The sequence below is a fragment of the Balaenoptera physalus genome (genome assembly GCF_965194825.1).
Source record: "Balaenoptera physalus genome assembly, chromosome: 6".
Taxonomy (NCBI): Eukaryota; Metazoa; Chordata; class Mammalia; order Artiodactyla; family Balaenopteridae; genus Balaenoptera; species Balaenoptera physalus.
The window spans coordinates 81,942,244-81,968,589 of NC_138885.1; the positions used below are offsets into that span (position 1 = coordinate 81,942,244).

General features: G+C 36.0%; 1 protein-coding gene across 8 annotated transcripts in view; it reads left to right on the forward strand.

Annotated features, from left to right (window-relative positions):
* Positions 1-26,346, forward strand: part of LOC309663364 (small membrane A-kinase anchor protein) — a 285,507-nt gene that overhangs the window by 121,083 nt on the left and 138,078 nt on the right. The window lies entirely within an intron of this gene.

Below are 26,346 nucleotides of genomic sequence, written 5' to 3' on the forward strand. Positions count from 1 at the left end.
ATATAATCACTTCTTCCCAACTGTTTCTTACATTGCTATCTCTTCTGTCTATACTTACTACTAATATGGAATACAAGGTTGAGATTGGTTGGGGGACTTTTCTAATTTCTAAGTAAGATTTGAAGATCCAAATAATTATTCTAACTCCATTGGAAAATACTTTTCTACAAGGTCCAATAATTTACCAGTAGATTATAGATAAGATGAAACTGGCCCAGATTTTTCCATGTCTGGGCAAATAAGGAACTACCAAGCAAGGCAAAATAAAAGTCAAGCACACTTATTCTTTTAAACCACACAAATTTATTTTATCAACCATCTGCTTACTGATCTTCCAACCTCCAATTCATGCCTTCTCTGATACATCTGCCAGTTTACTGTTGTTAACATACATCTCTTATCACATTAGTTTTAACTACCCTCCCTATCACCTCTACCCTTTCCACACACATTCAAAAGACTCAGTGTATCCTCATTTCCTATATAATATGAAGCGCAGGTTTATTGCCCTGTGTTTGAAGTTCTCTACGATAAAACCTCAACCCATTTTTCCCCCATTCACTAATGAATGTGTGTTTGTTTTCTATTAGATGTGTGTTTGTTTTCTCTATAGGTGATTTGATCTTTCTGCCTTTTCCTTCATTCTCTGGCAATTTTTAAAGCCCTTCCTCCTCTTTAGCAATTAAGTTTACAGTATTATCTATTTTAATCTTAGTATTTCTATTTATTAGTACTATAGTATTATTGTTTTCATCCTCAGTTCCTCTTCATAGCTCATCAGTCTTCATTCTAACCTAATTCGACTGTGTTATGATCTTTTAAATTTTTTCTTACTTTACAGATTTCATGCTCTCTTTAATATGAGAGATTTGTTGAAAATTTTATTCTGTTTCCTGGAGGGATGTTTACTTTCAGAATGTATTTTTTATCTGTTTATTGCATGCTATCTTTCCTCTCTCCTTCTCTCCCTCCCTCCATAAGTTTTCCTTTATTTCTAGCAGTTGTGCTATCTCTTTTCATCCCTCAATTCCTTCCCACTTTGAAAGGCCATGTTTATATTTTTCCCATAGAGCTTCAGTTTGAAGGCAGGTTATTTGTGGCTTATATCCCTTCTGATTACATTTTTAAAATTACGTGAAATGAGGGGTTTGGGAAATAATATAATGAACTTCCATGTGTTCATCACTCATTTACAAAAAACGTTTTTTCTTTTGCATTTGTGCTGTTCAAAGTGGAGGTGTGGGTGGTCAGAGAATACTTAACTGTGTCTGTAGACAATCATGATAGTTGGATTTACTCTCTACTATTTACTTTCTACTCTTTTTTTGGTAATTAAATAATACTTCTGTACTAGATTTTACTTTACCTAGACAGAAATCTTTTGGATTTCATAATCTCCTATTCAGGGTGGATGTCAAACTTTTGATTCTAACAAGGATAGTCATTTCTGGAGATGAGCAAAAACCTAAGGGTTCTGGTTAAGATGTTATTAGTACATTATAGTGCACAGATATTCTATCAGATGAAGATTTCTTTTCAAGGGCCTGTTCCCTTAGTATTTCTTGTTTTTATTTCTTTATCTGGCAAATCACTGTTTATTACTGGAGGTGGTTAGCTCTGAATGACCATAGGTCATTATATTTCTCTTTCTGGAGTGCACGCATGCAGATGCATGTACACGCACGCACACATGCACACACTCTTACACACACAATCAAAAAAAGAGAGTAGCATTGACATATATACGCTACCAAATGTAAAATGGATGGCTAGTGGGAAGCAGCCGCATAGAGCAGGGAGATCAGCTCGATGCTTTGTGACGACCTAGAGGGTTGGGATAGGGAGGGTGGAAAGGAGACGCAAGAGGGAGGGGATATGGGGATATATGTATACACATAGCTGTTTCACTTTGTTGTACAGCAGAAACTAACACAGCATTGTAAAGCAATTATACTCCAATAAAGATATTTTTTTTAATTACAGAAAAAGAAACACCAAAATGGCAAATCCCCAAATTCCCCTTATCTCTCTGTTATTTATCTGTGATAGTGGGGAGTGGCATCTATTGCAAAAGGAACATTCTGCTATTTCCTTTGGTTGTATAATAATCCTCTCAATTTGCTTCCCTTCAAGTTAGGAAGTATTGGTGAGAGTTCTCAGAGTTTACCCATTCATCTTATTCCTCCTGTACCAAGTATGGCAGTGGGATTTGTTACCAACTGTTAGTTATTAGAATCTTCTTTCTCCTTATCTGGATAATAATTATTCATTTTTATAGTATGAGGTTTTGTGTCATTCTTAGTCTGAGTGCTATTGGTATATATTTTTCTGATTTGGTTGTTATTTTTGTTGTTTTAATTTTGATTTATTTTGCTTTTGCTATTATTCATTTTATTATGTTTTTTAAGGAAGGGAGGTTTTGTGATTCAGATCTCCACTACCATTTTCCTTAGCCACTATATCTTCTCTCTTGAAATGTGTCTCCTCCATTTATATTACTCTCTTGGTTCTCTTCATAAAACCTCTCATGCCTTCTACCTTCCATCTTCTGCCTTTCCTTGGAATGTTGAAGTCCCCAGTGTATCAGCTACCCTCTGCACACTAGTGCCTGCCAAATTTATATCTTTTGCTCAATCTTACTAGACATATTTCTCACCTTCTATTGGGCATATTCTCTTGGTTGTTCTGTATTCAGTGCTTATTTAACATCTCAGAAATAGAATTTATTATCTTAGATGTGAAACCTGCTCCTTTTCCTGTATTTCTAGTGTCTACTTTTGACATCACTCTCTCTATCCGATTGTCCACGGTGGAGGTATATTCTTTTTAGACACCTCTTTCCATTTTAGCTCTCACATCCAACTGGTCACTAAGATCTATCAGTTTTATCTCTCAAATATCCATTCAGGGTGTCAACCTCAAATTTAATCTCACTGCTTCAAGTCTTATCTCTTTTTTATTAATACTCTATGTTAATATTAGAGTGATTCTAAAAGTATTTGGACTACTTGCAAATTTGAATTTTCAGTCACACACTATTTAGTACAGGATAAAGTTCAAAATCTTTAGCAGGGCACACAGGTGCTTCAGAATCTGGCCCCTTGTTACCTTCAGATCCTCATGTCCTCTGATGTGGCCATTAGGAGTGTGGGCTACATTCAACAGGCCAAATCCCACAGCCCCCTGCTCCCCGTTTTTATATACCGTGGAACTAAGAATGGCTTTAAATTTTTTTCTTTTTAGAACAATGTATTGTTTTTTAATTGGTTTTAACTTTTCAAAGAGTCGTTAAGAAAGAGAGAGAGAGAGAATATATGGCAGAGACAATATGTAGCCCACAAAACCTAAAATAATATTTACTAAGTTGCTGTTACAGAAAAAGTTTGTCATCTCCTACTCTAGCTAGCTGTGAAATCTTTGCATCCCTGGTATCCAACTATATTAGTTAGAGTTCAGTTAGGAAAACAAGTTAGGTATTTCAACATAGAAGGTTTTAATATAGGGGAGTGGTTCAAAGGGTAAGAGGAACATAGAGGAAAGATTGTATTTAACAGAGACTGGGAGCCCACACTCCTAATGGCCTTATTATACCTGGGAGGCTCTGCAGCTGCCAGAAAGAAAGGAATGGCTCCTATCTAATTCCTGCCTTCTGATCTTATGTGAGCGCCTTCAAATGACAGAATCTAACCAGAACTAACTTGGCAATAGGCTTTGGAAAATGTCATTTTCAAGCTACTAGTCCCAGTGATTCAAGGGGGAATAGAGAAGTGTGAATATGTAGGAGCTGAGTGTCAATGAGAAGTCCCTGGCTCACTGGCATGCTGTCTTACACACAGCAGGTTCTTAGTAAAGGTTTATTGAATTAAATTGAATGAACATTTTGGTCATTTAGTGTGCTAGGCACTTCACAGAATGCCTAAATTAAGAAAACCATTTCTTTCAAGTAGTTTACAATCTACTACTTGTAAGCCAAGCTAGCAAGAGGGGCTGAAGTGCAAACAACTATGCCTTGAGGCATAACATACTAGGTGGTGAATAGAGATTACAGGTAAAGTCCTGAAAGAAGACAGAGGAAAGAATAAATTCAGCTTGGAGGACAGAAAGGGGATGCCTTCTTAGAGGAAATGGTTTATATTTTAGGCACTGAAAAGGCTTTTGAAACAGAGAAGATTGGAGGAAATTCAGTTGAAAGGAAAAAGCAGGAGCCATGGCACCAAGATGTGAAAGCAAATGGCATTTTGGGAGAGTCAGTATAGTGTAGCTGTAACTTAATGAATTTTTTCATGTTAAAGTACTTAAGTTTCTAAAAATATGAGAAATTTTATTTTTCAATGAAACATATTAATTTACTTACATCCTTTATATATATTTCAACTATAAACTTCAGTGTAACCCAGGTTCAAAATTCCACGATTAGGGCTTCCCTGGTGGCACAGCGGTTGAGAATCTGCCTGCCAATGCAGGGGACACGGGTTCGAGCCCTGGTCTGGGAGGATCCCACATGCCGCGGAGCAACTAGGCCCGTGAGCCACAACTACTGAGCCTGCGCGTCTGGAGCTTGTGCTCCGCAACAAGAGAGGCCGCGACAGTGAGAGACCTGCGCACCGCGATGAAGAGTGGCCCCCGCTCGCCACAACTAGAGAAAGCCCTCACACAGAAACGAAGACCCAACACAGCCAAAAATTAAAGAATATCAATAAATAAATTAATTAAATTAAAAAAAAGAAAATTCCACGATTAGAATTTGGGAACAACGTTATTGCATGCACTGAAATATAAATACTTAAATTGGCCCTTGGAAAGATTATGTACCTTAGCATTAACTTTATACTCAACACCATTTGTTAAAAGAGTAATATTTCTTGCCCCCTAACCCTTGCCCTCACCCCACATGCCACATTATGTTCCAAATCCAAGCCTGGGATATGTATGCACAGTGCTCTACTCTTAATAGAGTAAGTGGGAATCATGTGGTGCTATGTACTAGAGATCAAACTTGACTTGAGGTTTCAGCTAACTAATTTTTCTATCAGGTTTCACATGCTGTATATACCAATCACATTTTGCATAGAGGGAGGAGTACATATAAACATGGCCTCTTACTAAACTTTGTTTTAGTTTCCATTTAAGCAGGAGAAATTAGATTAGAATGAAGATTTAAAACAACACCCTTGTTTTTAAATAAAGTGATGTACATAAGTCTGCCACAGTTAGCACCCAAAATTCAGTGTGACCTTTATGGCAGCTGGTGATACTCTAATATTTCTAAGTAGTACATGAAAGGTGAAAGGGCATATCTCCTTTCAATGTGCATATGTAACTGCAATAAGTATTAATAGGAGTACATACTTGTGGATAATCCTGGAATGTATATCTATATTTATAATTAGGAATAGTTATGTGAATTTGATATAAATATCTGTCATCAGTGGTGTTTGATTATCAATTTCCCTTATACATTTTGCAAGAACTATAAGCAGATGGTAGCCTGCTATTAGGTTTTATAACAGGTAATGAAAGAGTGGAATTTCTTTAAATTCTTTCATGTGTAACAATATTGTTTAGAATCCATACATTTAAATGTGAGGATGCATTTTTATTTCTTTTATTTGTGAAGTTATAGCAAATGATCAGACCAAGCATTGTAGAATTTCAAAATGTGATTTTGTGTATGAAATTCAATTCTTAACTGCCTGTTTTTCGTAACCCCAGAAGAAACCTCAGGAGCAGAGGGTGCTTGTTCTATTATATTCTGCTGCTCTCTGCACAGATTTGCCTTATTTTCTGGTTTCCCTTAATTTCCCTTTCTTTGATTAGCTTTTTGATTATCCTCGTTCCCTGCCATATGCTTTAGACGTGACGATAATTAGTGAGGAGAAGTGAAAAGAAACATAAAAGCATATTTTAGGTGGTTTTTACTTTCTCCCTTATATTTTTTCTGTATTGTTTGGGGTATATAAGAATTAGAAAAATGAAAAAAATGACTATTATGACTGCAAAAAACTAGCATTAACTTTCTAGGAACTTTAAGAACTTGATCAGTAGGATTCTTAATTAAGGTATAGGCTTTAGAGAAAAGCCGAGTTTCCCACGATTAGATTAATTGTCAAATGAATTGATTTGACTTTTTCAGGATGTTACTCTTCCTAGGAAATGTTTATAAAACAATTCACTGAATTTTAGGAATGTCTTTGCGTTTTATATGTCAGACAAAATGACAACTCCTTTCTTTACTAGATGTGACTGTGAAGGCAGGAACCATACCTATTTTCCTCTTTGTATGGAATATAGCCATATCCCTTATGTCTCTAAATCTTCAGTAGATATTTGTTGCATTATTTAACATATGGCATACTTACAAATCAGTTTAAAAATGCTCCAACAGAAAAATTGGCAAGGTAAATGAAGTACATTTTTATGTAAATATAAAGTAATGCAATCCATAATTCACAAAGAGAGAAGCATAAATGACCAATAATCATGAAAGATATTTTACCTCATAAGAATCAAACAATACAAATGGAAACAACTGATATATCTTTTTTTTTCAAAGATTCAAAATACTTGCTTATCCTCAGGATTGGCAAGGGACTAGAAAAAATGTACACTTTCATTCTCTTGCGATAAGGATGAAAATTATTTCAATTCATTCTGGAAAGCAGATTGGAAAAATGTATCAAATGTATCAATAAAATATATGGAGCTTTTGGGCCCGCAGTCCTATCTCTAAGAATTTACCTTAAGAAGACAATCAAGTGTGGTCAGATGCCCATGTACAGATTTTGTGGCAGTATCGATTATAATATAGAAGAACTGGAACTCTAAACAGCCATCAGTAGAAATTTATTAAATAAACTATGGCTCCTTTATATAATGAAATTCCATGCAGCCATTAAAATGATGATCTGTATTTACTGATCTGTAAAAATATTAATGATATATTGTTGAGTGAAAAAACAGGTTATAATACAGCATGTGTGGTATGATTCTGCTTATCAAGGTTGGCAGACTTTTGCTGTAAAAGGCCAGGTAGTAAATATTTTAAGTTTTGTGGGTCATACAGTCTCTGTCATACTATTCAACTCTCCTGTTGTTGTGCGGAAGTAGCCACGGACAGTGTGTAGACAAGTGAGCATGGCTGTGTTCCAGTAAATGTTCATTTACAAAAAGAGACAATCAGCTTGCTGATCCCTACGATATATGTAAAAAAGTGTGTGCGGGGCGTGGGGCGGGTGGTGGGGCAGAGACGGAGAGGAAGAATATACATTTTTTAGAAGAATGTTTACCCAAATGTTAACATTATGGCCATGTAGGGGGGATTCTAGATGATTTTTACTTTCTATTTTTTATTTTTTGTATTGTTTGGTTTTTATAGGCATTAGAAAAAGTTTTAAAAATTATCTCGTTTCATTAAAAGACTGTTTATCCTTCAGAAAAGTGGGTTCATAGGATAACATGTCTGAGAGTTCTATTTCTAAGATCCTCCATGCTACATATGTATATAACAAATACAGTAATATTTAAATAGTTACCATTTTATTGGTACAAAATCACCTCATGCCAGCATTATTGCACTTGCTTCTTTAATAATACCCCTGCGCCTGATTTTTATAGCCCTCCTTCTTCCCATACACAAATGCCAGCTTTACCTAAGTATATATTTACCTAAGTAAATATTTTTTACTTTACCTCAGTATATATTTTTTAATCTAGAATTCTATTATCTAGGCCTTCTAGAATCTATCAGAAGTAATCGAATTTTATAATAAAAATAAATACACACACACACTACTTTCTTGCCTCCCCTCTTTCTCTTACTGCCAGCTTTCTGGTTTCTCTTCCTATCCCTTTAATATTAGGGTCCCCCAAGTTTGTCCTCGTTCTTGTCTCTCACTACATTGTTTCCTTTGGCATTCTTTTGGGTTCAGATACCACTTCCGCGAGAAGACTCATCTGGACATTTGTGGAAGTGACAGGTAGCCAATTCTGTCTTGGGAATTTATTCAAACTCACACCTACTTAAAATTACCAGTTCCCCATAACTACTTTCAGCTCCTCACATAGACTTTAGCTTTCCATCAAACTCCTCCTATAGATGTGCTAAATTTAGATTTACTAACTTAGGTTTAACATCTGGCTCATTGCACTATGCCTAGATCGTGAGCCTGGATTTCCAATATCAGCCTTGGAAGAGGCATTTTGGTGCCTTCTGGATTTGTATTTGGAGACAGAGAAGTGTAAAAGCAGAGAAACCAGTTAATCTTACCTGTAGTTGTCTAGGTGAGATATGATGGTGGCTTTGCTTACCTAGATTGCAGTGGAAATGAAAAGAAGTGAATGGATTCTGAGATTTTAAGAACACTAACAAGTTTTAGTGATGGACTAGATTTGGAGCAGTAAAGGAGAATGTCATAAAGGATAACTCAGTTCTCTAGCATGTACAAAGTGGGGACACTGGCTACCCTTTTCCTCATGGTGTACAAGGTTATCTTCGTCTGCTAAGAAACAAAAGAAGTGAGAGGTAAGAAGTTTGAGGATTTTGCCAGGCAGAGCGGGGGATGGGTATTTCAGGCAGAAGGAATAATGCTAACAAAGGCTTGAAGGTATGGAAATGATCAGTGTTTCCTCGAAATTATGTATACTTGAGTAGTCAGTTGTTTGAGGTGTGCAGTAGGGAAGGTCAGTATAGAGAGGTAAAGTCTGGGAAAGCAACCAAAATCCTGATTGTGAAGGGTCTTGAATCCCATGATAATTAGTTTTTACCTTATCTTTATAAATCAGCAGTCTTCAGACATTTAAATTCAGACTGCTACAATTTCATATCTAATTTATTAGACCAGCAAGAATTGCCTGCTTTTGTTTAGTAGAGTATTAAAACAATAATAAAAAACCTCTATTTTTCCTTTATGTCCTATTGTTTATAGTTTTCTGTTAAGGAGATTTTAAAAACTGAATACTAGGCATTTTCTCACATTTCAAGAATAGTACTAGAATTGACATAACTCTAAATTACATTATAAAGGAAGCTAAAGAAATATAAATCATGCCAAAAATACTTAGGATTGGGAGGACTGGATGCCTCAGAGAATTGGTAATTTGATCCAAAGCCTGTCACCTGTTAAAATGTATCCTGGGTCAGTACTGACTGAAAATCATCACGACCTGACAGGTGTTCAGGATTGTGTGTAAAATGAAGTGGCAGGCTCAGTATAGTTTCTATTTGACACGTGTATGCATTACTGAAACCACTGCAACATTAATTGATAACTATGCTGGCAATCTTGATTGAGGTTCCAAGGACTAACTGACCTGAACTCTCTTCACCCCTACTAATGTGCCCTTTTAAATAGGCTCAAGTGTGCTTGTGTAGTAGAAAAGTGTCTTTGGGCCTGCTCCTTTGGCTAGGTTACTTTACTCCTAAAATTGACCATGTGTGGTTTTTCACAGTGGATTCCTTTATTATTACATCTAAGGTTTTTTTTGTTGGTTGGTGAAATGTTCTGTCTATCTTTTGAACCGTCAAATAATATAAAGCATCAAGTTGCTACTTCTTATCACCTACAGGGATTAGTAGACTCATTCCTCTAATTTATTCTCTCCTTGGAATTTAATTTAGAAGCATCAACATGCTCTTAAATGTTTAAGAATTTACCTCATTCATAATTAAATATTACTGAAAGAATTGTCTTCCAATGTAGTTAATATTTGTCCTTCAAATATTGTTGCTTTAGATAATAGAGAGTCAGAAATAAAAGCAGCCCACTTAATCCTCCCTAGTTGGTAGCGGGTGAAGGAGAGGAGAAAGAAAAGTGTTCATCCTCACTGGTATCGTATAGTGAAAATAATTCTTTTTCCTCAGTAAAGGAGCATGATGGTATGCGGGGCTATATTCATGAATTTAGTCTCAACCCTGCCAACAACAAGATTTTAGCCAGGTGGAACAAAGAAGCCAATTAGTATTTTAATACTAATCTAATAATTTTGTCAATTGCAAGTTTCTGCTCTCATGATTGTCTGCTTAGGAAGTGACTTAGTAGTGCTCCTTAGTTAGTGGTTATGTAGTCTCTTAAATTTAACTAGCAAATTATTCTCTCCTTCTACAACTCCTTCCAGAATGCTAAGGAAAGGCTAAGAAGAACAAACCTTAAATGCATGCGTTCAGAGGCAAAAATAATGATGGCATGAAGTTTACATTGGTTTTCCAACAGAGGCAATAAATGTATATCCAGAGTCTTGCCTCAAGGTTAGTAGCATACCTTCATAGACTAGCTGACAAGAGTTGTGGACATATCTTGTGACCATGGGGACAAAACCAATTTATCTGTGGAATAAATTCATGAATTCATTAGCAATATGCACTTATAAATTGCACAGTTCATGGACTTGACATTAACAGATTGGGCTGATTATAAATGAATTATTCAGTTTTGCTCTTCTGCTTCTGTGTAATTGCTCCAAGCAGTCCCCAGATGTGCTTTGTGCTTCTGACTTCATATCTCCCTAGAATCTGCTCCCTTTCTTTCTCCCTTCTTCCCTACCCTCCCATCCACACCTCTCTCCCAGCCAAGTAAAATTCTAGCTCAAATTTCTAGGTTTAGAGTATCTGTAGATTCTTTTCTGGTCCTCTCACCATCTCTCCTCAACCATATCCACTCTGCACTCTGGGTAGTATTAATTTTTCTTTCCACACACTCAGCAATTGTGTTGTAGCTGGTTGTATTTTGTATTTATGGGTTCCTTGAAGGAGAGATTACTATATGTTTAACATGTAGTAGACACTTAAGAGCTGTTTATTGAATGAATGATTGCATGAATAATTACAGCTTAATTCTTTTCGGAGTTCCCCGGCTATCCAGTGGTTAGGACTTGACTCTTTCACTGTGGCCTGGGTTCAATCTCTGGTCGGAGAACTAAGATTCTGTAAACTCCACAGCACGGCCAAAAAAATAAAGATAAATATTCAGTAAATAAATAAATAAATGTTTTGTCTCATACATAGATGAATTCTGAAAGATCTGTAGATAGGTTTAGATAGGTTTAAACCTACCTAGGAGGCAACAGACTTATACTCCAAAAACTGTAAGACACTGATGAGAGAAATTGAAGACCACACAAATGGAAAGATATACTGTGTTCTTGGATTGAAAGAATCAATATTGTTAGAATGACCATAATACCCAAGGCAATCTACAGATTCAGTACAATTCTTGTCAAATTACTAATGGCATTTTTCACAGAACTAGAACAAAAAATTTTTTAATTTGTGTGTAAACACAAAAGACCCTGAATAGCCAAAGTAATCTTGAGAAAGAAGAATGGAGCTGGAGGAATTGCGTGTCCTGACTTCAGACTATACTATAAAGCTACAGTAATCAAAACAGTGTGGTACTGGCACAAAATCAGAAATATAGATCAATGGTACAGGATAGAAAGACTAGAAATAAACGCAGGCACTTATGGTCAATTAATCTACGACAAAGGAGGCAAGAACATACAATGGAGAAAAGAGAGTCTCTTCAATAAGTGGTGCTGGGAAAACTGGACAGCTACATGTAAAAGAATGAAATTAGAACATCCTCTAACACTTTATACAAAAATGAACTCAAAATGGATTAAAAACCTAAATATAAGACTGGATACTATAAAACTACTAGAGGAAAACATAGGCAGGACACTCGACGTAAATTGCAGCAATGTTTTTTTTGGATCCAACTCCTAGAGAAATGGAAACAAAAACAAAAATAAACAAATAGAACCTAATTAAACTTAAAAACTTTTGCACAGCAAAGGAAACCATACACAAAACAGACAACCTATGGAATAGGAGAAAATATTTGCAATGATGTCACTGACAAGGGATTAATCTCCAAAATATATTCAATACAAACAGCTCATACAGCTCAACATTAAAAGAAAAATCCAATCAAAAAATGGGCAGAAGACCTAAGTAGAAACTTTTCCAAAGAAAACATACAGATAAACCAACAGGCACATGAAAGGATGCTCAGTATCACTAATTATTAGAGAAATGCAAATCAAAACCACAATGTGGTATCACCTCACACTGGTCAGAATGGCCGTCATCAAAAAGTCTATAAATAGGGACTTCCCTGGTGGTGCAGTGGATTGGACTCCGCGCTCCCAGTGCAGGGGGCCCAGGTTCAATCCCTGGTTGGGGAACTAGATCCCACATGCATGCCACAACTAAGAGGTCACATGTCACAACTAAGGAGACTTCGTGCTGCAACTAAGGAGCCCGCCTGCCACAGCTAAGACCCCATGCAACCAAATAAATAAATAAATATTTTTAAAAGTCTATAAATAATAAATGCTGGAGAGGGTGTGGAGAAAAGGGAACCCTCCTACACTGTTGATGGGAATGTAAATTGGTGCAGACACTATGGAGAAAACTATGGAGGTTCCTTAAAAAACTACAAACAGAGTTAGTATATCGTCCAGCAATCACACTCCTGGGCATATATATCCAGAGAAAACTCTAACTTGAAAAGATACACATACCCCAGTATTCATAGCAGCACTATTTACAACAGCCAAGACATGGAAACAACCTAAATGTCCAACAGATGAATGGATAAAGAAGATGTGGTATATACATACAACTGAGTATTACTCAGCCATAAAAAAGAATGACATAATGCCTCTTGCAGCAACATGGGTGGACCTAGAGATTATTATACTAAGTGAAGTAAGTCAGACAGAGAATGACAAATACCATATGATATCACTTATATGTGGAATCTAAAAAAAATGATACAAATGAACTTATTTACAAAACAGAAACAGACTCACAGACATAGAAAACAAACTTATGGTTACCAAAGAGGAAAGGGGGGAGGGATAAATTTGGAATTTGGGATTAACAGATACACACTACTATATATAAAATAGATAAACATGGACCTCCTGTATGGCACAGGGAACTATATTCAATATCTTGTAATAACCGATAATGGAAAAGAAACTGAAAAACGAATAGATAAATATATGTATAACTGAATTACTTTGCTGTACACCTGAAACATTGTAAATCAACTATACTTCAATAAAAATGTAAAAATTAAAAAAAGAAATATATGTTTCAATAAAACTTTTTAAATCAACTAACTTAAAAAAATTTTTAGGGCTTCCCTCCTGGCGCAGCAGTTAAGAATCCACCTGCCAATGCAGGGACACGGGTTTGAGCCCTGGTCCGGGAAGATCCCACATGCTGCGGAGCAACTAAGCCCATGTGCCACAACTACTGAGCCTGTGCTCTAGAGCTTGTGAGCCACAACTACTGCACCACAACGAAGAGTAGCCCCCACTCGCTGCAACTAGAAAAAGTCCATGTGCAGCAACGAAGACCCAACGCAGCCAAAAATTAATTAATTAATTAATTAATTAATTTTAAAAAAATTTAAAGACCTATAGCAATAAATATAGTGGTGCATTTACATATTTTTGCCTCTAATGAACTTAATTTAAAAAATCCTGACCATAATTTAATTGACTATGGCTTTTAAGGTAGTTTTCATGATTGTTAATTTATATATGTGTGTGTGTGTGTGTGTGTATATATATATGTATTTGTATATATACATATACAAATGTTGAAAAACTAGCTAATGGACTTTTCTCTTTGATCAGTTGTGTGAGGTTCCACAAGTTTTATACTTTGGCACAGGGAAAAGTGGGGCAAGATGATTGGAGGACTATAAATGACAGAAGCCTAGCAGTCTATGGTGCAAAAAAAATTTTAACTGTTAAGTATTGAAAAGTTTAAACATATTCAGAAGTAGAATAGTTTAGTGAATCCCCAGTGACCTATTACCCAGATTTAATCATTTCGGCCCATGGCCAGTCTTGTTTCATCTATTCCCTGACTCATTGTCCCTACCCAATTTTCCAAAAGGCAGATTTATTGAGGTCTTATTTGTATAAAATAAATGTACCCTTTTAAAGTGTAAAGTTTGAAGAGTTGGGACACACAAACACAATTGTGCATGTGTTTAAGATATACAATATTTCCATTACCATAAAAATTTCCCTCCCGCCACTTTGCAGTCAATCTCTTTACCCACCCTCACCTTCTAGCAACCACTGATTTGTTTCTGTTCCTAGTATACTGCCTTTGTCTAGAATGTAATATAAGTGGACTCAAACAGTATGGAGCCTTTTGTGTCTGGCTTCTTCCGTTTAACGTAAGAGATTATGTTATGAGATTCCTCCACATTGCTGCATGTATCAATAATTGTTCAGTTGTTCTCTATTTCATGGATGTACCACAATTAGTTTATCCTTTCAGCAGGTAATGGACATTGAGGTTGTTTCCTGTTTTAGGCTATCATGAGTGAAACAACTTTGAATGTTCGCATTTGGGCTTTTCCGTAGATATGTGTATTTATTTCTCTTGGGTAAATGGAATTTCTAGGTCATAGGATGAATAAGTTTACTTTTATAAGAAATGGACAAACCGTTTTCCAAAGTGGGCACACCACTGCAGTGAAAAATTCAGTGCACTTCAGTGCAAAAGTTTAAGAAAATTATCTAATTTTTTGAGTTTTACATTTCTGTTATAATAAATCTTTGATCTAAAGTGCTTGGTTATTTTTATTACTCCAAGCAGTAAGACTCACTGAGGCAACTATCAAGACATATTGCTGCCTACTGCTGGCAAGATCCTGGCTAGAGTTGTCTTGGACAGAGCACCATGCAACCCGGCCAACTATGTGCTCCCAAAATCACAATGTGGCCGTGAGCCACAGCACAGCGCAGCTGACTTGATCTTTGTAGCGTGTTTGGATTTAGGAAAGTCAGGGCTTGCATCAGGCTATATCCTACAAGACTACACAACCCAGAAGATTCATCTTTCTGGTTAAATGAAGCTGCCACTGAAGAAACAAACCTTATTTGTAGCATTAAAATAGGTTCTTTTTACATTAAAAACTATCATTTTCATTAAGTATTTTGGAAAGAAAGTGTAAACAGTGGCATCCTAGTACATTATCCTTTGACGTGGTGAAATAATTTGATTAAGTCAAGAGTTCCAGATTCTTGACAATATTTCTTTTTTGTCATCAAAGTTTTGAAAGGTCCTGGATTTAATTAAGACTATGACCTATTTTCAATTTTATTAGAAAATTAAAAGTGCTTTATTTAGTTATTCCTTTGGTATGGTGTAGAATGGATTCAGATATATTATTATTAGCAAAATTTCATTTTCAACTACCATTACTTGAGTACTACAGACCATAAGACCCTATGCTAGATCTGTATCTAGTGCACCTTCTAAACATAACAGATAAAATTAAAACTGCTGGAACTGCAAGGTGAAGCATTATTTAATCTGCAATATAAACGCACAGGAATTACTCTCTGCTATTAAATACATTTTGGCAATTTATAAAAGAAACATTTATATATTATATCTATCTTTGAAATCCATAGCACAATGCAACAGATAAACTGTCAACCAAGAAGGTATGAAGTCTCATTTGATTTTCAGAGCAGGCCAAATAGCTTCTTGATAATGATGTTGTTGATGATTCCTTGAACTGGGAGAAAGTTCCACTGAGACCTGAAATGACTCAACCTCCAGGGATCAGACATCCTTGAAGTCTACCCACAGAGTAATCAGACTTGATTTCTTTTGGCTTTCTAAGACTTGATCTGATTCTTTGCCATAGCTACCTAGACTGGAAGATGGACATGGTCCCACAGTAATATTTATTTACACCAAATGCTGTAGTCATTCAGAACCTGTCTAGGATGCCCAAGATTTTAGACACAGCCTACATCTGCAACATAGAGTGATTATAAATCTTAGATTAGAGATCCAAGTCAGCCTGAGGCCAGGGCCAGAAACTTGGGGGGAAAAAATCCTATGGGGAACTTGGACCTTTGCTTGGACTCTGCATTTTCAAAGTATTGAGACTTTTCGAGGGGGAAGGCAGAGACAACTAAAGTCTTAAATGCAGTGAATTGGGACATATTTAGAGAATGAATTCCAAAGCAAGGGTAGAAGGAATACCTACAGCTAGTAATGTGGGAGTTAAGAACAGTTTAAAAGGACTGAAAAAACGATAGTGGAGCTATGTTAGCTTCACACGAGACAGGGCTCAGTGATATTCATGCTGCTCTTGAGCCTGACAGTCAAGCGCCAGAGTTTGATGAATCACTTTCTTTCTTAGGGTCCGTGATGTGACCCCACATCTAGCGGGCTGGAGTTGTAATGTCACAAACGGGTTGAAGAGATGTAGCTTTCCTTATTTTCTTTAACTGATCTCATCTTGCTTTTAAACCTCCTCTCCTTCTAATGATGGAAAATGCTTAAGCTTGCCAATCAAAGTTACCTGTTTTCTAGGGAAATTTTAGGCTTTTTAAAGATAAGTACTGGGGACTTCCCTGGCAGTCCAGTGGTTAAGACTTCACCTTCCAATGCAGGGGGTGCGGGTTCGATCCCTGGTCTGGGAGCTAGGATCCCACATGCCTTGCTGCCAAAAAACCAAAACATAAAACAGAAGCAATATTGTAACAAATTCAATAAAGACTTAAAAAAAAAAAAAGATAAATGCTGTATGATTCCACTTATACGAGATATCTAAAGTACTCAAAACTCATAGAAACAGAAAGTAGAATGGTGTTGACCAGAGGCTGTAGGTGGCGGTGATGGGGAGGGTGATGGGCATAGGGAGTTGTTCAATGTGTATAGAGTTTCCGTTTTTATGAGATAAAAAAAAATTCTAGAGATCTGTTGCATAACATGTGAATATAGTTAACTTTACCGAAATGCACAATTAAAAATGCTAAGGTGGTAAATTTTTTTTTTTGAATTTTATTTTATTTATTTTTTTATACAGCAGGTTCTTATTAGTTATCCATTTTATACATATTAGTGTATATATGTCAATCCCAATCTCCCAGTTCATCCCACCACCACCCCCTCCACCGCTTTCCCCCCTTGGTGTCCATAGGTTTGTTCTCTACATCTGTGTCTCTATTTCTGCCCTGCAAACCGGTTCATCTGTACCTTTTTTCTAGGTTCCACATATATGCGTTAATATATGATATTTGTTTTTCTCTTTCTGATTTAATTCACTCTGTATGACAGTCTCTAGATCCATCCATGTCTCTACAAATGACTCAATTTTGTTCCTTTTTATGGCTGAGTAATATTCCATTGTATATATGTATAAGGTGGTAAATTTTATGTTATGTGTTTTTTTTTTTTACCACAATTTAAAAAATACAACTAAATTAGACATCACAAAAAATTTAGGATTTGGGGAGGGTTATTACTTTTTCAGTATTTCTCACTTCAGAAAGGCTCTCCCCCTCCCCCTATTCTGCTTTTCTAAATGAATCTGAGCAGAGAAGCTCACCCAGCTTCCTGGCATTGCAGAGTGTTTTCTGGTCCTCCCTCCCAGCCTTCTTCTTGACATGGTTTGTATTGCCTGGTCTCAGGGCCTCATCTTTTGCTCTTGATGCATCTGCTCTAATTTAGCTGGGCTCCCAGGTGACTGAGCATCCTGTATGTATGGGCACTGATATATTGCTGGTTTCACCTGGTTTTTGGAGCATTGTTCTGACACGTGTTATTGATGACAGCACTATTGACTTCAGTTAAGAGGCCCCTGCACTTTGTCATCCTCATCTATACCTAGCAACCAATCCAGCAGCACATTCAACAAGCTGTCCTCCCTTGGAGACCTGGTGGCTCTTGGATACTTTCTCACAAACTATCTGGAAAGTTCAGGATCGAATGTGGATGCCCTTAGTCTAGGTACCTCCTTAGTCATTGCTACTCAACTGCTCTGACATCATATTAGATATAGGACCATGTCAAGCAGAGGAATTCTCTTAAAGCTTTCTGACTTTCCATGCTACATAGGAATCAGGGCACCAGCCCCAATGTTCTTTGATTCTCTCAGATTTGTCTGGATTTTTCTTCTCTACTTACCTCTTTCAGCCAAGTTTTGACCCCCAAAAGGAGCAAGGGTATTTGGATGTGATTTCTCCCTTTTCCACTCCCTTTCTCTCTCCTTTGGTCCAGAAAAAAAATAATATCACATCTCAATTTCCTAGTTAGTATTTTCTCTACTTTTCCAGGAGCAATAATCCTCAGCCTCATGATTTACCCTTAATGACTAAATGGGTGAGGGGAGGGAAGAATTACCAAGAAGGAAAAAAAATGGGTGGCAAATATTTTTACAATGTCCCCACTTCACCTGGACTTCTCTATAGATTCTCCTCTCTCCCTCCTTCTCCGGGTCCTGTTCATCCTATTTCCCGCATGCTTCTAATTCATTTTCTACCACTATTTCTACTGCCCCAGTAGTGGATAAGAGTGAGGTTCTGGAGTCAAATTATCCCAGTTCAAAACCTAGTTCTGCTACTAACTAGCTGTGTGAACTGAATAAATTTCCTTAGCTCTCTGTTCTTCTGTCTCTTTGCCTGTAAAATACAGGTTAATAATGGCCCTAAGTCTGCAGGTGAAATACCATATAAAGCACTTTGAACAGTGCCTGGAATATAGTAATTGCTCAATTAATATTAGCTATTACTACTCATACCATCATCACTTCTCCTCTAGACTAGTCAGATAGATTTCTAATTGAATTCATTGTCCCTATTTCCACCCCTAGGCTCCTTAATTTATACTATTGTGTAGAATTCAGAGGATCTGAGAGTTGGATGGGAAAAATTATATCTTTATTTTTGCTCACATTTAATTAAAATTTAGTATTTCTTTCCATTTTGAATATAGGCTTGAAAACACAAAGCCCTTCATAATATCTATCACCATGTCACCAACATAAATCACAAATATTTCATATCAAATTGTAGCTGTTGCAGGTATCTCATATATGCTCATAACTACTTTTATTTATTTAATTAATTTATCTTTATTGAAGCATAATTGATTTACAATATTATATTAGTTTTAGGTGTACAACATAGTGATTCAGTATTTTATAGATTATACTCTATTTAAAGTTATTATAAAATATTGGCTATATTCTCTGTCTGTACAATATATCCTTGTAACTTATTTCTTTTATACATAGTAGTTTGTACTTCTTAATCCCCTACCTCTATCTTCCCTCTCCACCTTGGTAACCACTAGTTTGTTCTCTATATCTGTGAGTCTATTTCTGTTTTGTTACATTCATTTGTTTGTTGTATTTTTTATATTCCACATACAAGTGATACCATACAGTACTTGTCTTTCTCTGTCCAACTTATTTCACCAAACATAGTGCTCTCCAGGTCCATTCATGTTGTTGCAAGTGGCAATATTTCAATTTTTTTTAAATGGCTGAGTAATAGTCCGTTGTATAGATGTGCCACATCTTCTTTATCCATTTATCTGTCACTGGACACTTAGGTTTCTTCCATATCTTGGCTACTGTAAATAATGTTGCTATAAACTTTGGGGTGCATGTATCTTCAAATTAGTGTTTTTATCTTCTCCAGATATATACCCAGGAGTGGAATTGCTGGATCATATGGTAGTTCTATTTTTAGGTTTTTAAGGAACCTCCGTACTGTTTTCCATAGTGGCTGCACCAATTTACACTCCCAACCAACAGTGTACCAGGGTTCCCTTTTCTCTGCATCCTCACCAACATTTGTTGTTTGTGGTCTTTTTGATGATAGTCATTTTGACAGGTGTGAGGTGGTATCTCATTGTGGTTTTGGTTTGCATTTCTCTGATGATTAGCGATGTTGAGCATCTTTTCATGTGCCTGTTGATTATCTGTATATCTTCTTCACAAAATGTCTATTCAGATCTTCTGCCCATTTTTTAATTAGGTTGTTTGTTTTTTGGATGTTGAGTTGTGCGAGCTGTTTATGTATTTGGGATATTAACTCCTTTCGGTCATGTCACTACTTTTCAATTATTATGGTTATTCAACTAACTACTAGATGTTGTTATTCATTTTAGTAGGTTTCTGTGCTATCAGATTTTATTATATGACACATTTAAAATATTTTATAATTATATACATAATTATATATTATAATTTAAACCATTTATTTAAACAATTAAAAATAATTTAAATCATTATTCTGAGAAGGGATATATAGGCTTCATCTGACATTGAAAGGGAGAGACCTTGGCACAAAAAATTTTAAATACCTTTTTTAAAGTGGGTTTTTTACTCTGGCTATTGTCTTCCATGTTCTCAGGACCTGTGGGTAGACAGACAAAGCTTGATGATTTCAGAGCAGGTATAGGCCAAGAAACCATGGCATTGAGTGTGCTGAGTCCAGACAAATGATATTTATATATACATCCAAATTTGAAGAAAAAATGTATTTCATTAAGTTTCAAACACTGTAATAGATATAAAGCAAAAATAAAAACCTGTTGCAAAGCAAAAAAAAAAATAAATGAGTTTAAAAAAAAAATGCACTTCTACCATGTTGCTCCCTACATAAAATGTTTCACTAGCTCTCATCACTGACAATATCAAGTACAAACTCCAAAGAAAGACATACAAGGCATGTCCTGGTTCAGTCTATTCAGTCTTCCCCTAGAGCCTCATTGCTTGTCACGCACTGCCCAAGGCCCTATCCCTCCAACCATTCTGAAATACTCGCAGGACCTGGAAGACATCACGCTCTTTCATGCCTGCATTCATGTGTAGGTGTGTTGGAGGAGGGGGCTTTGCTTTGGAATGCCCTTCTTCCTTTTTCTTTCTCATTTATCTTATTCTCCTTACTCATCCATCAAACTTTTATTCATTATTAAAGACATTGCTAATGTCACCTTCTCCTTTAAGTCTTCGGTGAACTCCCAGTGTGGCTGAGATGACTTTCCTCTTCTCTCCCACAGCACCCTGTGTAAACCATTTGTCACATTTTATTAAAGTTGACCGTGTGCTTTTCTGCTCTCACTAGACTGTGAGTTCCTCGAAAAAGAAGCATGATTTATTCCTCTCCTCTCCTCTCTCTACAGTTCCTACAGTAGTATCTAGGACTCAGTGAATGGGTAAAATCTGATAGGATATCACACAACTATGAACAGAATTACTATGTTATTTCAGAGGAAAAGTATCAGGGACATTCTGAATAATTTTCTTGCCCTCCTCTTCTGATGACAGTGGAGGGAAAACAGTGCTCCTTCAGGAGGCTGAATGATATATTGGGTGGTGTGACTGAGAAGTCTTTGCGACTGGGGGAGGAGGGATGTATAATTTTTCCCTGGAGAGTAGGGCTCTTAGCTTCAGGAGAGGTGAGGGACACTGTCCTGGATGGACTTGGTTGTTGTGGGCTAAATGTCCCACACCTAAAGTGAGGCAGGAATTAAAATATGACAATACTAGACTCTTAAAAATTTTGATGGAATAAATGCGTGAATATGAATAGGTATGAATACATCTGGTCATTTTTGACTGGACAGAAAACCTGTTATCATCAATCATGCTACTGTTTTCATATTCATCTGTACTGATTGTAGTTAGATTTCAGGAGGATGGCTGATTTGACCCTAGGCATCCTCTGTTATTGCTAAATTCTATAAAAATGACTTTTTGCCTCAAAAGATCCATGTGAACAGGGTAAGTGGCCACTAAACACCATTCCACATTTCAAATCACTAGCGGAAAGATAGTATTATAAATGGTGACAAATGGATAGTCATCTGAAGAAAAATAAATTGGATTCCTATGTCACACTATGATGAAATAAGAGTTGAGATGGATTAAAGAATTCAAAAGTAAATAACAAGCCATAAATGTATTAGAAGAAATTATAAGATACATTAAAAATATAAACACATAGTGTAAAAGGCTCTAAGTATGACAAAGGAAATGGAAGCCAGGGAATTCCCCTGGCTGTCCAGTGGTTAAGACTCGGCACTTTCACTGCCATGGCCCAGGTTCAATCCCTGGTCTGGAAACTAAGAACCTGCAAGCCACGTGGCACGGCCAAAAAGAAGAAAAAGAAAAAAATTGGAAACTATAAAAAAAAGACTAAAATATGTAACATCATACAAACGTTTTAAATTCTGCATTAAAAAACAAGAAACCACAAAGTCGAAACACAGATGAAAATCTGGGAAGAAATAGTTGTAGCTAATTTTTTTTTTTTTGGCTGGGCCCTGGGGCTTGTGAGCGCTTAGTTCCTCGACCACGGATTGAACCCCGCCCCGGCAGTGAAAGTGCTGAGTCCTAACCACTGGACCACCAGGGAATTCCCCAATAGTAGCTAATTTCTTAAGTACATATATAGGTTTTGTTTAAATATTAACAACCTAATAGAAAAAATAAGCAAAGGATAAAAGCAAATAGTTAACAGAAAAGGAAACACAGATAATCCTTAAATATAAAAAGATTAATAACCTCACGCAAAATAAGAAAAATGCAGTGAAAATCATGATGACAGATACCATTTTTTACCTATCATACTAGAACTAAGAATGATGAGGGTGTGGGAAAATAGGTAACTTCATACATTGTTAATAGAAACATAAATTGGTACAACCTCTACAGGGTACAAATTGGCAATATCTATTAGAATTAAAGATAATCATATATACCTGATACATGTATGTACACATATGCTATACACATATTTATTTATTTGGAATACTTTCAGCTGTAAATAACAGAAACCCCAATTCAAATATGGCTTAAACAGTAGAAAAATCAATTATCTCATATAAGTCCAAATGTAAGGCAGCTCTAGGTAAAGTAAGATCAGTAGCTCAATAATATCAGTGAAGACTTAGATTCTTTCTCCCTCTCTCTTTCATCCTCATGGTGTTTACTGGGTCCTCAGGTTGTCTTTAAATTTTAATATGCTTTTGTTACCTATTATAATCAATGTAACCATTCCTTATTGTTGGATACATTATTTCCAATATAAAAAATAGTAAATAACATTGTGGTTTTACATAAACATTTGCATCTTCATTTTCTTTGCATAAAATTTTAGAAGTAAAATTACTGTATAGAACCTTTTAAGGATCTTGTTAAATATTGGAAGGCAGCTGGTCAGGGCCTTTCTATAGGCAATATTTAGAGTGTTCATTTCTGATCACCTTACTAATAACAATAGATATTAACATAAAAATTTAGTATATTTGTAGATGAAAGGATAGTATGTAATTTTAATTTACATTTTTATTATTAGAATGAACACTGATTTATTAAAAGGTTGCATTTTTCAGAAGGTACTTTTCAGATCAGAATCAGGAAAAAAAAAGATAGTAGTATTTAACAAAATTTTAAGTTCAAGGGTCTAGGGTTCAGGTATGAAATATAAAGTGTTAGTAAATAGATCCAGATAGCCAGAACCTATTCCTATATCTTCTCACATAAAGATCTCATGAGCTTATGATAGGAGTGAATTTGATGGGAAGAGAGAAGTTTTAGACAATGATCTTTTTTGATGCCCTACTTCATAGGCTGAGCTGGACATAAAGAAGAGAGACACATTACACTCCTCCTCTGAGTTTAGAGACTTGAGAGTAGGGGGATATCGTTCATCATTTTCTGGGTGAGATCCATGGACATGACAAGCATTATTAGAGCAGTTCCCGTTGACATGACAGTGCCTCTATAAAGTAGAAATGGTGATACAGCACAAACGGGCTTGAGGTAAAAGCTGATGTCAGTTCTACAACAAGTAGAAAATTACATTTTTTCACACCTGAACTAATAGCTGAAAAACTGTACTTCTACATTTTGGGGTTTTTTTGGCCATTTTATTCTATTTTCTCTCTTTTAAATTGAAGTATAGTTGATTTACAATATTATGTTAGTTTCAGGTGTACAGCACAGTGATTCAGTTTATATATATATATATATATATATATATTCTTTTATATATATACTTATATATATATTCTTATGTATATATATTCTTTTTCACATTCTTTTCCCTTATATTTTACAAAATATTGAGTATAGTTTCCCATACTATATAGTATGTCCCTTTTTAGTTTTATTTATTTATTTACTTATTTGCTTAGCAAGGAGAGTAGGTCCCTTTTTAATTTTTACTTTTTTAATTGAAGTAAAGTTGATTTACAATGTTGTGTTAGTTCTACATTTGTATGTGTATTTCTCCCATCATGTATGCACCTGTCTTAGTCACTTAAGTACAATCATCTCTGAACCTCAACTTCATCATTATAAAAATGGAGATATTAATATCTATGCAATGTGCTTTTCCCTTGTTAAGTAAATGCTCATGCTTCTTGTCCAAGGTCCAACAGGCAGTTTATTTCTTGCCAGTCTGAACAGGATATATGAGGCCCAAGGACAGTAACCAGGTAATGTACCTGGTTAACAGATATATTGTGTCAACACAATACATGTTACACCAACAGATATAAAGCCAAATTCCAGCCTTTGGCACAAATTCTGAAATGACACTGCTCTCTTTGGCCAATACCAGGATTCTTTGTTTAAACCTCTGGTAAAAGCAAGGTGGGGCTCACTATTCACAGTCTACCCACCTCTGTCAGCAAAGGAGAGAGCTCTGCTGGCACTGCAGTGCAGGGCTATTCGCCCAGGAGAGACCCAGTTGGTGCAAGGTATTTCAGTCATAGGGATGCATCCTGGCCTATGAGTAGATGGGAACTTAGCTAGCTTCCCACCAGTCCTATGCAACTTCCTTGGAGTTTTTTCTGACTCTGGAGCTGTAAGGAACTTAAATTCACTAATGCATAAGACATAGGTCCTGATAGATTTTAGACTTTGGGACAATTTTACTTGCTGCCAGGGAACATCTACAAGTAGGAAGCAGTACTGTCATTTGTTCTTTTTTGCTCTAGTTTCTATCCCATGGCACCTGACCTGGTTCAGAGCCCAAGATGGCTAAGTTTCCTCAGTAGAATCCTTTACTTAGGGTGCAGGCAGCCACATAACTCATGCCATTTCTTGAGTTGCTGAGAAGTATGCAGCTTTTCAGGAAGATATTCTTGGAGCTCAAGCCAAGCAGTTGCCTCAATGACTGCCTGATTGTTTCCATTTAACAATTTGGGTTTTCTCCCACAGTCACTTCAGTGTGCTCAGTAAATTGGTGTTTTATGCTTGATTTTCACTTTCAGAATTCTATCTCAGCATTATGAGGATCTGATGTCATGATGTAAGCAAACGTTCCTGTATTGACATGTTTTGTTTTTGGCTAGTGGAGAGGTAATGCCAAAATTCTGAGTTCCATGGGAATAGAGCCAAGAGACGTTTGGCTTCTTAGTCAGAGTTAGTGTCCGTGGGAGCGGATCTGGGAAAGTCTTGTGGAGGATCCATGGCCAAAACCGCATAATCAGATTTTGTTCTGAATAGGGTCCTTCATAAGATGTTAGGAAAAAAAAAAAAGAACATAACATTATAGGAAGAAAGTTTTCTTAATCGAATAATCTTGAATGGTTAGGAAGACAAATTAAAAATGTGAATTAGTAGGTTAATCTCTTCATATGTGTGGTTTAAAGCTTACCTTTAAGATTAATTGAATCAAATTTATCTGTCGGCCCTTCTCAGGAGAACTCTCCAACAGATCTCGTTAAGATCAGAATCTGGGAATATGTTTTAGATCTCTGTAAGTTAATTCCAGTGAATAGTGTTTTGCCTATAGTGCATACGCAGAACTAATTAAAGAAAATGTTATTAAAGTCAGTTTTTCAAGAAAGTAAATATATGTGTGTGTTTAATAAATAATCACCTAAAAATAATAGCATCATACTGTTAAAAAACTTTTCTATCTTACAGTAATCCAAAATTGTAGTCAATGAAAACTTAGTATGTATTTCTTTGCTTCATTGCCAAACTCTGTATTTCTGTATCAGGAATACTTAGTGTAATGTTAAACCATAGCTGAAGTGAACTACTCAACCATTGTAACAGAGGATTAGGGAGTTGTCTATCATTATTATTACACATACATTTTATGCTTGTCAGATAAATTAGGCACCTTCATATGTCAAGTCTTACATTCAAGAACATCCTGTGTTCTTGACAGGATGTGGTATTCATTGAAGTCTTTGGTAGGTAATCTAGTAAAATATATGTAAATAATCCCTCTATCTAGTGTTTTAAATTGTAACAAAGATAATCTTGCTATAAATGAATGCTATCTAATGAAAATGTATTAATTTTTCAAAGACTTCCTCTGCAAAATTCCACCTAGGCATGAATGAACTAAATTTAGTACCACTTCCCATTGCTTGACATTGTACTCAGGGATGACCAAAATTAGTATAGTTTAATTTGATATGTTTTGCAGTGTGTAAACTGGAACTGAATGACCGTGCAAATGAAATTTCAACACTATACGTCATGTGCCAGGCAAGTCATGACTTGCTTATCACATTTTAACCTATGGTTTAATTTC